At 43.3% G+C, this 12,765-nt stretch overlaps 1 pseudogene; it reads right to left on the reverse strand.

Moving 5' to 3' along the window:
- LOC118587583 overlaps positions 1-12,765 on the reverse strand; it is a 68,932-nt pseudogene that overhangs the window by 54,124 nt on the left and 2,043 nt on the right.

Below are 12,765 nucleotides of genomic sequence, written 5' to 3' on the forward strand. Positions count from 1 at the left end.
GGGGATCAAACTCAGCTCATCAGGCTTGGCTGCAGGTTCCTTCATCTCATCAGCCCCTACTGCTATTTCTTAGATGCTTTTTGAAAATTTTTGAGTCTGCTAATGAATCATGATTACATATAATTTTCCTTTTAAAAATTACTTATGTCAACTTTTAGAATCAACATTCTGCCTAACTTGGGAATTCTTCTCCCTCTCTCTTTTTCTTCTTCAAGATTGTTTGTATAAAGATTTATACTCCTCCCCCCCCCCATAAATTGCTGGTAAACTTACAGTGCTGTCTAGTTTTATGTCATCAACTTGACAGGAGCTAGAGTCCTTTTAGAAGAGGGAACTTTGATTGAAAAAAACTTGTGGGCCAGCCTGTGGTATCCTTTCTTGATTGATGGTTGATGTGGGAGGGCCCAGCTCCCTGTGACCAACACCATTCCTGGGCTGGTGGTCCTAGAGAGCGTAAGAAGTCAGACTGAACAAGCCCTGAGGAGCAAGCCAGTAAGCGGGTCTTCCAGGGCCTCTGCATCAGTTCTGGCCTCCAGGTTCTGTCTTGTGTTCCTGCCCTGGCTTCCCTGGATAATCAACCACAAGCTGTAAGATGAAACAAACCCTTTTCTCCATAAATTGTTTTTGCTCATTAAAAAAAAAAAAGTCACTGCACTAGAAATCCCCACTAAGACATCTACTAATTAAACCATCTGGATTTGGAATTCTGAGGTTTTTTTTTAAATGCAAATTTAATGCCTAGGTGGAATTATTCGGCTTTTCTGTGTAATTTATTCAACTCTATTGATATGAATGCCCATTGCTCTCTCTTTTTACTATTGAGAGGATGCCACAATGAGCCTTTTATAAATATGATTACTTACATCTTAGACACATTTTTATAAGGCAAATTCTTGCCAGAGGAATTTATGGTCTAGAACATGACACTTCAGTTGTTTTGCTATTTTGATCAGATTTTTTCTTTCTTCAAGAAACAGCATTGGGGGCTGAAGAGATGGATAAGTGATTATAATCATCGACTGCTCTTGCAGAGGACTTGAGTTTCAGTCCCAGCAACTACACAGATGCTCACAACTTTCTATAACTCTACTCCCAGGATTAGACACCCCCTTCTCATTTCCTTGGGTTACCAGGCACAGATGTGGTGCACAGACATACATACATACATGCAGACAAATCATGCACACTTTAAAAACAGCATTGATGGGGTTGGGGATTTAGCTCAGTGGTAGAGCACTTGCCTAGTAAGCACAAGGCCCTGGGTTCAGTCTTCAGCTCTGGCTAAATAAATAAATAAATAAATAAACAAACAAACAAACAAACAGACCAGCATTGAAAAAATTAATATTCTATGTATTAGTTATTGTATGTAACAGGTTACCTCACAACTTGGTGTCTTACCCTGGTTGCAGGCCATAGAGCAGTCAGGCTGGAACTGGGCTGGGAGCTTCCTTCCTGCTGTCTAGACCTCACAGTATCAAAAGATGCTATACAGGCTGCTTACAGAGAACTGTCATCAACAGCTTTACTCAGCTGTGGACCCTGTGGGCAGCTATACTAACCAGACAGGCAAGGTGTGCCCAAAGATGCAATAATAACCAGTCTGTTATGGGGTAGCCAACTACTTTCTGATTGGATATGAGGCCTGATTCACAGGAAAGAATTTACTTCTGGTTCTGTATACCCAGTCAAAAGACCATGGCAAGAGAGATCATAGGCCCTAGTGAGGATGCTACTATTTTGCTAAATAGAGACATGATGTGCCTACCAAGCTGCCTTCTAATTAACTATGCTTAGGATCATAGAATAGCACATTGGTGGAATTATTAAGGCAACTTCACATAGTTAAAAGGGAGGATTATTTTGGGAGGTAACTTACAAGTAAAGGGGTTGGTTACAGGGTCTGGGAGAGGTGAAGTGCAGTCCAGTGGTGCTCTCTGGAGAACTCTGCTTGGTCTACCAACATCCAGGATTACCAGGAACCAAGAGACCAGAACATCTGGATCCCAGGTCTTAAGGCTCCCATCTTGGCCCTGCCTCTGGGCCAGGCATAAGTAGGCATGATAGTTACCAGAGGCCTCAGTGGGGGTAGTACTTCCAGGTCAAAGCTGGAACAGTGACCCACTACAATAGCACTCCTGTCTGCTTTGGTCAGAGAAGCTTCTTTTTGCAGTGGGCAAAATTGCCTGCAGAGACTCATAACTGGTTAAAGTAATTAGGAGAATGACTGTTAAATGCTCAGTCATAACTAGTTCATCTATATCACTCCCTCTGGGGCTCAGCGAACTTCGGAAGACCGGGCAGAAGGAATGTAAGAGTCAGAGGATGGGCAGGAAGTGTAGAATGCTGATTTATGGGCATGTCATGTCTGTTACACTCTTGAATTCATAGAAGCTATGATTAATTTGCACATAATTGAGCCTATCAGTAGCCTGTTATGGTATGTGTTGGGAATCATGGGGCTCAGCCCTCCCTGAGAATTTATTTGCAGCTAATGGTTGGTGGAGAAGAGAGAGAATTTCTTCTGTTGTGTAGTCTCTGGGAAAGTACCTGTGCTTCTGCAAACAAATCCTTGCCCATGCTCCTGTGAGAAGCCTTCATAAAATCCATCGGGCATGGAAGTGGAAGAGGGTGAATTAGTAAAGGAAAGGGACCAGCAAGAGTGTGAGGAGAACAAGAGAGAGTATGGTGGTGAGAATAGGATGGTGAGTGTGACTGAAATACATTATGTACAGGAATAAAAATGTCTTAATGAAACCCTTTGTTGTGTATGGTTTACTTATGCAATAAATCATTTTTTAAAAAATATATCCGAATAAACATTTACTATCTCATAGTCAGGAATTTGGGAAAAACTTGGCTGGCAGGTTCTTTCTTGGGGTCTTATAGGCTTGACTTATTGGCTTCAGTCATTTGAAAGCTTGGCGGAGACTGGAGGACTCACTTCCATTGAAGCTCACTAGTGTGGCTAAACAGTGCATGCTGTTAGTTGGTAGAAGGCCTCAGTTTCTCCCTAGTGTGGGTTTTCAATGAGCTGCTGGAATAGCATCATAATCCAGTAATCATTCCTCCACCCCAGAACAAATTGAGAGGAAGAGGAGGAGGGGAGAGGGATGGGGAGAGGGGGGGGGCACTGTTGTTGATTCACTGACTGGTCTATACTAAAGGGAAGGATAACTGGGCTTTGTTTTTTCAAGAAACAAGAATGAAACTGTGAAGATATTTTTTAAAAAATCAGAGCCTCTCTCAAAGTCCAATTTTAGTAAGCTAATCTCCTTGGCATCAGCCTTCAAATATATGTGCCTAAAGAGAAGTTCTCAGGCCACTGAAGTCACAGGGGTAAATGGGATCAGCTGGTGAGACCATAATGCTGGGACTCCAAGCTGTCCTGCACCTGCTGCCCTTAGTGTCCAGTCTCCAGTGCCCTGGCTACCATCCAAACCTAAGACTTCTGTTTTAATTATGTAAATGGACAGATTATGCCATCAAGGGCTCTGGTAAGCTAATTACTAAACAAGAAATCAATGCCACTGAAGTCAAAATTAATGAATCCCAAGGCCACCAACATGCTGACTGTAATTGCTTCAGTGAGCATCTGACTTCCACAGACCACCTAGCAAGGAAGAGAGGGCCCTGTCATTGCGAATGATTCATTGAGACCCTGTCCCAGATTTTCTTTCCAGTGGATACTGGGGCTGGAAGAATTCCTGCCATTCATTCTCCCACCCACGGGTTCTTCAAACGGCTTTAAAAGCTCAGGTGCTGGAAGTGACCAAATGGACCATTACACACATTGACAGTGGGAAGGCAGGGATTTCAGCCAGTCTATGCTCAACTGGATATGGCACTTGCATTTGGAGGACAAAGTCAGTGTAGTGTTTCACTAGGGCCTCTTCTCCCTCTGCAGTTTTCATGCGACATCTGATTGTCCCCAACAACAGGTAAGTCTGAACAAGAGGTTCCTGACCTTCCAGGCTCCTTGAGGCACAAGAGCCAGTACTTCTTCATGGTGCCACTCGTTATCCTCCCAAAGCCCTACCTTGCAAGATCCTGGACTCAACCTCACTTCTTTTGTGTGGACATTTTCCCTTTAATCGCAAATTTCTTAGTCTCACCTGCAGCTTTTTCCCCCCCAGTGTTACTTCAAGATATAGCCATATGCAATTGATTTCTGCAGTAATTACATAAATATTGTTGTGGTTTAGGATGGGCGCATCTGCAGCAAAATGATGAGATTGTTATGCTGCCCAGAACTGCTGCCAAGACCAAAACCAAAGCATGAGAGAAACATCAATGAAGACTGTGTTCCAATTAGATAGGCCGAGGAACAGAGCCAACACATTCTGACACTGCCGTTTGCGAGTCCCAGGTTGCAGGATTGACTTATACCACCTCTGACCTGCCTTATATTCTGACCTCTTTCCGTCTACTCTCATTTCTATAAGGTGAGGATAGGAAATGGTATGATGACATGGCTACAGAATTATTTCAATTGCAGTATCATGTCCTTTGTCTCCCCTGGGAAACATACATGGCCAGAAACCAGTGGCCATTTGTGGTCTAGAGATTTTTGCAAAAGGTCTATGAATGTAGGTCATGTCAGCAAAGGAGGAGGATGCTGTGTAGGGTTGCTGAGACATGAACAAATCTCTGTTCACCCTAGATAGAGTACCAAAGACCGAACAAACCACTGGTAGTGTATTTTAGTTACCTACAGGAGTATGGGTAAGGAGTTACTTCTAAGAATATGGATGACTCAAAAGCAGTTACATCATCTAAAAGCCCACCTCAACATGGGCAGTGAATCACAAAGCTGCATTTCTGGAGCTTCCTACACAACGTGCAGGCAGCTCAGCCTAAATCTCTTCTTTCTAGCCATTGCTGGTGCTTCTATAACCTTAGGGAGGGACCTTGTGAATCCTGTTACTTTCAGGAGCTCCTTGAACCTAGTGAGTTGTACTGTCTGAATCTTCTGAGCCTCCCCACACCCTTGAGGAAGGACTGCTTCATTTTGAGGCAATAGCTTCCTCCAGGGCCTATGGAGGAAGAACTGGAGGTGCTTCCATTCTTTTCCTCCTTGATCTTTGAAGGACAGAGAGGAAAACCAACTTTTTCTGTGGACTGACCTAAAGGGGTGTGGGATTAGGAGGGGCAAGAGCTGAGACCTGCCAGGCTGGCTGCTAGAGCAAGTGATGAGATCTCCTTTCAGAGGTGGCAGGGCACATGTTAGTAGAGACTTTATCTTTATCCAAGTGAGTTAGTCCTTATATGAAGTTGAAGTCCTGGTTGAGTTGAACATTGCTTCAACAAAGAATCCTATAGTCCACATGGGGACTGCCATACCAGGGCTGATCACTACTTCCCACAGAATCAGACCTAATTAGATCAAGATTGGTGAAGCCCCCTCATGACTTCTGCTGCTCCCTTCTGGGCTGAAATGCCTGTCATCTCCTCATCCCTTTCCCTACTCCCAAGTCTAGAAAAGCTAAAGACAAGAGAAGGAAAGTAGAGAAGTGAAAGCAGATGCCACACAGCTCCTTCCACCTCTGGGTCCCGAGAGCTTCCAGGGCCTTGAGATGGCAGGGGGAAGAAGAGCTTTGAAACAAACACACATTTTGAGTTTGGTACTAAATAGACTGAGTTTTTAATAACTAAAAGTGACAGGAACATTTATTTTTTTTGCCCAAAATATCACTAAGTGATGGGGAAAGGGAATTCAGCAGAACATAGCAGAAAGCAAAGCTTGGAAAACACGAACTTTCATGTTTCTACCCTACTGTGCTGAGCCTCCTCCACGAACCACTGCACATCATTCCAGTCAGGGCTCCCTAGACAGATTCCATAGAGAGCAATGATTCTCGAATTTTCACAAGCATCAAGGCTGTGGGGAAATGAGTAACTTTGCACACTGTCAGAGCAAAAGCAAGTCAGTGCAAGGCCTTGCAAGCGACCAGTTAGGACATGCATTGTATGCCTTGACAAGTGGGCCTTTTGGCTTAGCAGTCTTGTCCTGAGGAATTTACTCATTGAATACTCTGCAGATGTTGATGGACTGCTGCTTGTGTGTTGGCATTGTTTCCAGGAAGTTGACCAAGGCAGACATTATCCCTTCCCCAATGCATGGACCTTACAAACCAGTGAAAGGGAAAAGAAAGGGATACTACTACACCTAGAATGAGAGATGGTGAGGGAGGAATTGCATGTGATGGGAGAACTTTCTGAGACATGAGAAGAGTAGATTCTAGAGCATAAGAGCAGAGAACGTGGTGGTTTAAGGCCCTAGGAGGTACAGTTTGGATACAAAGATGACAGAGAGTGAGAGGAAGGCAAAGGGATAAAGAAGGGAGAGCAGAAAGGAGGGCAAGAGTCAAGGGGGTAATTCAGAATGCATGAAGAGGTCCACTGAGCCATCATTTACTGCTACGACATCTGAAGCCCGCTGACAACTTAGATGTCAGACAATAGATTATCATTACCTGTAAAGTAGAACGCTGCATGGCTGTAACAATGAGATGTGTGGGGAGTGATTTATGGACATGAAAAGATGTTCAGTGTACACTGTCAAATAAAAATCAGGATATAAAATTATATGCACGGTATGCTCTATGTTTTACTTTAGAAATTATGCCAAGGTCCAGGGGAATTATATATCAGCCGGTTAACAGCAGCTATCCCAGGTTGCTGGGATTACAGCTAGTTGAGTTTCGTTCCTTATTTTTTTTTTCCAGCTATAGTTTCTCCTATACTTCATTTGCATTCAAGTTATAAAGAAGTGAAAGTTCCCAGGACAAAACCCCACCAAAATGTAGGTTTAAAGTCTTAGTGCCAGGAAAATCCTAATCTCTCTGTGATACAAGAATGAAATGGCTCAAAATTGTAAAGAGCAAGTTGATGTAAATACAACTGACATAGAATATCAATCAACATTATAGGCTTCAATAAACTCTGGATGGTCACAAAGGCTGTGTCCACTCCCTTCCCACAAACACACCTGATGCTATTGGCCACCATGTGCAGCCATAGCTGGGACTCAGGCAGTACCAGTTTCCCATAGAGCACTCTTATGATGAGTCTGTTAGCTTCAGTGGTTCTCTTGTTTCATCCCAGATACTTCCTGATCCATTAAGATTTGTAAACAGATTAAACTGACAGTTTAATTAAGGCCCATTTAAGGATTTAGGAATTCCAACAGACTTGCAGCTTTGTCTAAGAAATGAATCTCTGGTCTTAGTGGTGTAACTCAATTTGGGAGTTGTGCATCAATATCTACTGTTATGAATGTGTGTCCCTGTCTTACAGGAACTTGTATATAGAGAGGGAAAAGATGATGGTGTCCTTTCTTCTGCCTGGTAACATTTGTGTATATGATAACACATTTTCCTTTTGCTCCAGATGTTTTCAATCATTTGAGTTCATTTGAGACTCAGCTATCATGGAGCAAGAGTTATTATTTGACGTTGAGTTCAATCTGGCCTTTTGTTATGGGCTTTCATAACAGTGTGGACCCTTAGCCCACCAATCTATCCATATCACTGTTTCTGTTCCAGGGTTGCTGTTGGTCACTTCGCCATCAGTTCCCATTCTCAACAAGTTTTGATTTATCAGTATTTGAACAGGTATATCTCTATCATCTCATCTTACAAAATTCCACTAACATCTCAGGTCCAGCTCGCGTTCCATCTGTGTGAGACTCCCTCAGTGCTGCAGTCTGCCAGTATCTTGACCTGATTTGCTCTGAGGAAAACCATAGATTTTGCCACAGGAAGCTTAAAGTGTGATGAGATCAGTACTTATTCATGGAGTATTCTTATAAAATTGTTATATCTTTTCAGTATATCACTTTCTGTTCCCTGAGACTGGATTGCAAACTATAGGTTTATAGAACATCCCAAGTTCTTGAATATCAACCATGGTATGCATTTAATAAGCATGTATGGAGTACCAACTCTGCATATGATATTGTGCTGGACAGGAAACAAATACTGGTTTTACTCTAGCACTTAATTATCAATAACACTGTGCCAAGGAATTTAGGGAGTAACAATGTCTAGTAATGCTAATGTTTCACCAGAGAGAATCATTAACTTTTTGTTTGTTCATATCAGATATTTATCCAATTCTTATGATAAGCACAGTGAGGATAAAATGACCACCAAAGATCTTCTCTCACACAGCTGCACAGATTCAAAACAAAAACAAAAAATGAAGGTTTAAGCCTGGGAGTGATGGGATTTGTATCTTTAAGGGAGGCAATTCTTTCCCCTCGATGGTTGGAAAGTGTCTCTCCCACACACCTTTTTGTTGCCTGCTGAGTGCTGCTTATCCTTTGTCAAACTTGAGGCCTCTAGATAGGGAAGAGCTCCTGATCTCTGGGTTTAGGTTTTTTGTACTTCTCTGCAGATCCTTTTCCCTCCTGTGTAGCGTAGTACGTTGGGTATTCACATATCCAAATGCTCCACCAGACGGTCAAGGCTCCTACCAGTGTTTTATATTTGTATTCTCGATGCCTAGGCAGAGCACAGAGCAGGTACCCAGTAAATATTAGTTGGATAAACCCCGGGAAGAGCAGGTTCAGGGAAGTGGGGAACACAATCAGACTGCAGGAGGGTGAGGCAAGAAAAGGAGGTGAGTCTGGAAGACTGTAAGAAAAGGCGGATCTCACCTGAGAGGAGACAGTGAGGTGGCAGCAGGTAGAAAGGCCACAGAGGGGACAGGGGTGGGGGAGAATCAGCTTTCTTTATAAGATGGGAGAGATATACGTTTGAATATTGATGGGAAGGGTCTGGAAGGAGGATTGAGATCCAGGATTAGTTACTGATGCAATGATGTCATGTAATAAACTACTTCCAATCTCCATGGTTTATAGTTATAATAAACACATATTGAGCTCATGTGTGGTTCTGGATTACATTGCAGGTTTGTGTGTCTGAGTCTGCTCCATTCTCCTCAAACCCCAAAGCTACCCAGACATGTTCTTCTCCTATTGTTGGCAAATGCTGAAGAAGGAGGACCAGGAATATTTGAGGTCTTCTAAGGCCCTGGCTCAGAACCAGCACATCATCACCCCTGCCCACACTCAGCTATTCAAAACAAGTCACATGGAAATCTCAGTCTCAACCACCATAAAGCAGGGAGAAGTACTCTGCCTGCAGTGATCCATAGCAAAGAGGGGGAGGAAGAAAGAATTGTGGGTTAGTAATAGTTTGGAATGGGAAGAGAATAAAATGGTGGCAGGAAAGTAATTTAAATGATAAATGATAACATTTAATGATAATTAAATTTAAATGATAAACCACAAGCAGATGGTGAAGGAGGAAGTGGAGGCTGTGGAGAGGATACAGGGAGCAAGGGGTGATAACCAGCATAAAGATGAGTGAGGGTACAAGTGTCTGAGCAGGAACAGTAAATAAGATATTGAAGGAGCTGTTGGGATGCTGTCAGATTCAGGCAATGGTTAGATAGGAGGTGAAGGAAGTGGAAGCCGAGGAGAACAGTCCTGGGAGAAGCCTAGACGTTAGAGAGTTGGTCCATGCGATGGACAGATGTGCAATGAAAGGACAGCTGGATAAGGGGTTGCAGCAAGGGACCTAGAGGTAGGGTTGGAGTTCCCAGTGAAGAAAGTGTGTTATCAGGGGCTCTGGGGAAGCCAAGACTGGGGGACGGGTGCTATCCTGTCCTGAGAGTGGAAGGGAAATGTCCATACATAACACTGGAGAGGGTAGAGGATGCCACCCCCAGCTCCTGATGGAGATCTCTGTGTTGAAGAAGGGAGAGAAGAGATCCTAATGTGGAGCCTGCAGGGAAGCAGCAGCCCTGGGAGAGAGCAGAGTTGCAGTTAAGGTGAAGAGTCCCTGTGATTGAAGAGTCTTCTAGAAAGGCAACATTTGTTTACCAGAGAATTGGTTCTCAAGCAAACTTTGGGATCTTGTGTTGTGATGGAACAAGTCCAAGATGGTGGGAGAAAAGAGGTCAGTCATGGGACATGAAAACAAGGACGTGGGGGGGGACAGTCAATGTGAAGAACATCCCAGGCATTTTGGAAAGAAGGGATCCAAGGCCAAAAAAAGCACACAGACAATTAACTGAGTAATTCCCATGATTCTCACTATGTGGGGGAAATGACAGATACCCTTGAAAGATACAATAGCCCTAATTCACACACACACTCTCTCTCTTAAAATTGTTTCACATGTACCTCATGTATCTCAGTGAAGTTGGGGAGAAAATGTACAGAGAGAGAGGAAAAATGTGTTCACATAAGTGAACACACTAAGCAGCCAGGGGACTCATTCTTTGTATTGATAAGACTGCAGCCCTCATCTTTTGATCTAGGCAAAGGGAAAGGCTAGCACCCTGAGGTGCAAAAGTTATAGAGATCAGCTCTGTTGTCTCCAAAGCTTAGCAATTACCTGACCAGAAATCCCAGAACTTTTGCTTATGAGTTTTCATTTCTCATTAACCTTCATAGGGCTTGCCCTGATAATTAAATCACACATATTATGTACCAGTTCATCTTCACCAATTAAGATGATAATTAGCTTTCACATTCTGCCAGGTATTTACCAAACACTCTATGAAAAGGCGCTTAATGAAACAATCACCATGTGTAATCGCATTAACAAGGGAGGGAACTCATGGGGAGGATTTGAAATGTCTAACACTAGAGTGGAGAATAATGGGACTTCCAGGTAAACACAGACCCTAGAAGAGCTACCACAAGTCCACTGGCATTTGAAGAAGAGCATAGACCATCTGGGAAGACTGGGTGCTCTCTACCTTGGCAGGTCATAGGAACAGGAAGCTGGTATCCACAACAGTGTACTTGTAGGCTTTGACATTAATAGAATGGCAGTCAACAACAAGTATCCCTTGTCAAAGGCTCGATTTGAGTAAGGTGGTGTGCCTGGTGCTTTATGAGCCTTGTGTCAGTTTGTTATACGGAAGTCTTATGATGTCGGTGTTACAGTTTGAAAGCTAAGTGTCTCCCACAGGTACTATTTTTGAGGCTCTGGAACCTTTAGGAGGTAGCTAGATTGTAGGTCCCTGGGAGAAGCCCTTTAAAAGATAAAGCCCAACCCCTAGTTCCAGCTGTTCTCTGTTTCCTGGCCCACCACATGTGAGTAAGACTCCATCCCAGGCTCCGGCCATCATGTCTTCCTCAATACTCCAGACTGATGTTTTTCTAAAAACTTTCCCACTCCTTTAAGTCATTCGTGTCACATACTCTGTTCATGATGAAAGGAAACTTTATAGTATCTACTGTGATTGCTGCAATGTACAAATGACTGTGTCCCAAAGAGGGTAAGCAGCTTGTTTAATGTCCCGTGTTTGGGAACAGCAAAGCTGAGGCTTGAAGGCTGATTGTGAAGAGGCTAACACTTCCTCCTGGCAGGACACTGATGGGAAGCAGGGTTTCTGAGGACAGAAATACTGCCATGTGCCTTCCACAATAGCATAGTCCATGGGTGGTGAATGCAGGGCACCTATGTAGACCATCAATCTCTGGAGCTATTTCCAGATACCTCCAGCATATCACATGCTTTCTCTCATTGAGTCCAGATGTGGTTGACTGCTTCCTGCCCCATCACTCCAGGCAGCCAATCAGGACTGGCATTTGAGATGAAGCTTCTTTGCTGTCACTGACTTAGAGGTGCCCATGAAAAGGGGCTGAAAGCAGTGTCCTGAGTTTTCATGGATTTAGGATTATGTTTCCTCTTCTTCAAGTGATTCCCAAAGATGTCCCACTGTCAGTGAACTCTGAAGGAAGGTGAGGACTCCATGGGACAAAAATCTGCTAATGGAGTATTGTTGATTTTTATTTTAACTCTTTACTCTTTGGCTCTTTAGGGCCTGCAACCCAGCTCCAAAATAAATCACATGGAAGCTTATTCTTACTTATGAATGCCTGGCCTTAGCCTGACTTATTTCTAGTCAGCTTTTCTTCTTTTTATATTTATAAATTTTATTTTTTAATCCAAAAAATACAGATAAATGAAAACCTGTGTGGCTAGAGTTTTCTCTTTGTAGTTAGAATTTTCCTGACTGGCCCACAATCAGGACAAATCTCTCTCATCTGCCAGTCCCACAGCCGCTCAGACCCAACCAAGTAAACACACAGAAACTTACATTGTTTACAAACTGTATGGCCATGGCAGGCTTCTTGCTATCTAGTTCTTCTATCTTAAATCAGCCCATTTCTATTAGTCTATAGGTTGCCACGTGGCTCGTGGCTTACTGGTACCTTACATGTCACTTGTCATGACAGAGGCTGGCAGCGGGCTCTCTGCTGCCTTCCACTTCTCAGAATTCTCTTCTCTGCTTGTCCCACCTATACTTCCTGCCTGGCTACTGGCCAATCAGTATTTTATTTATTAATCAATCAGAGCAACACATTTAACATACAGAACATCCCACAGCAAACCTGCTCTCCAAATGCAGGCAGGCATTGCCTAGCATATGGTATTCTTTCTATCACAAAACAATGCCATATGAAGATCAGCACATAGCTCTGAAACACACCCCTTACAAGCACACATACTGTAAGTAATGGCCTCCTTTCTACTTATACAGACCCCAAGTGGGAAGTTCAGAAGCTGGGTTGCCCCTTGCTTTCCATCCTTGGGAAGTAAATACAAGCACATGGTCAAAGATAAAACATAGAACTGTGGAAGCTACCAACCTCCTTTAGACACAGACACACGACCTTAGGCCACAGCAAGGCCCCTGCTACAAAGTCAATGTGTTTCTCAAAGGGAGAAAAGAGAG

The sequence above is a fragment of the Onychomys torridus genome, chromosome 7 (genome assembly GCF_903995425.1).
Source record: "Onychomys torridus chromosome 7, mOncTor1.1, whole genome shotgun sequence".
NCBI classification, from domain to species: Eukaryota; Metazoa; Chordata; class Mammalia; order Rodentia; family Cricetidae; genus Onychomys; species Onychomys torridus.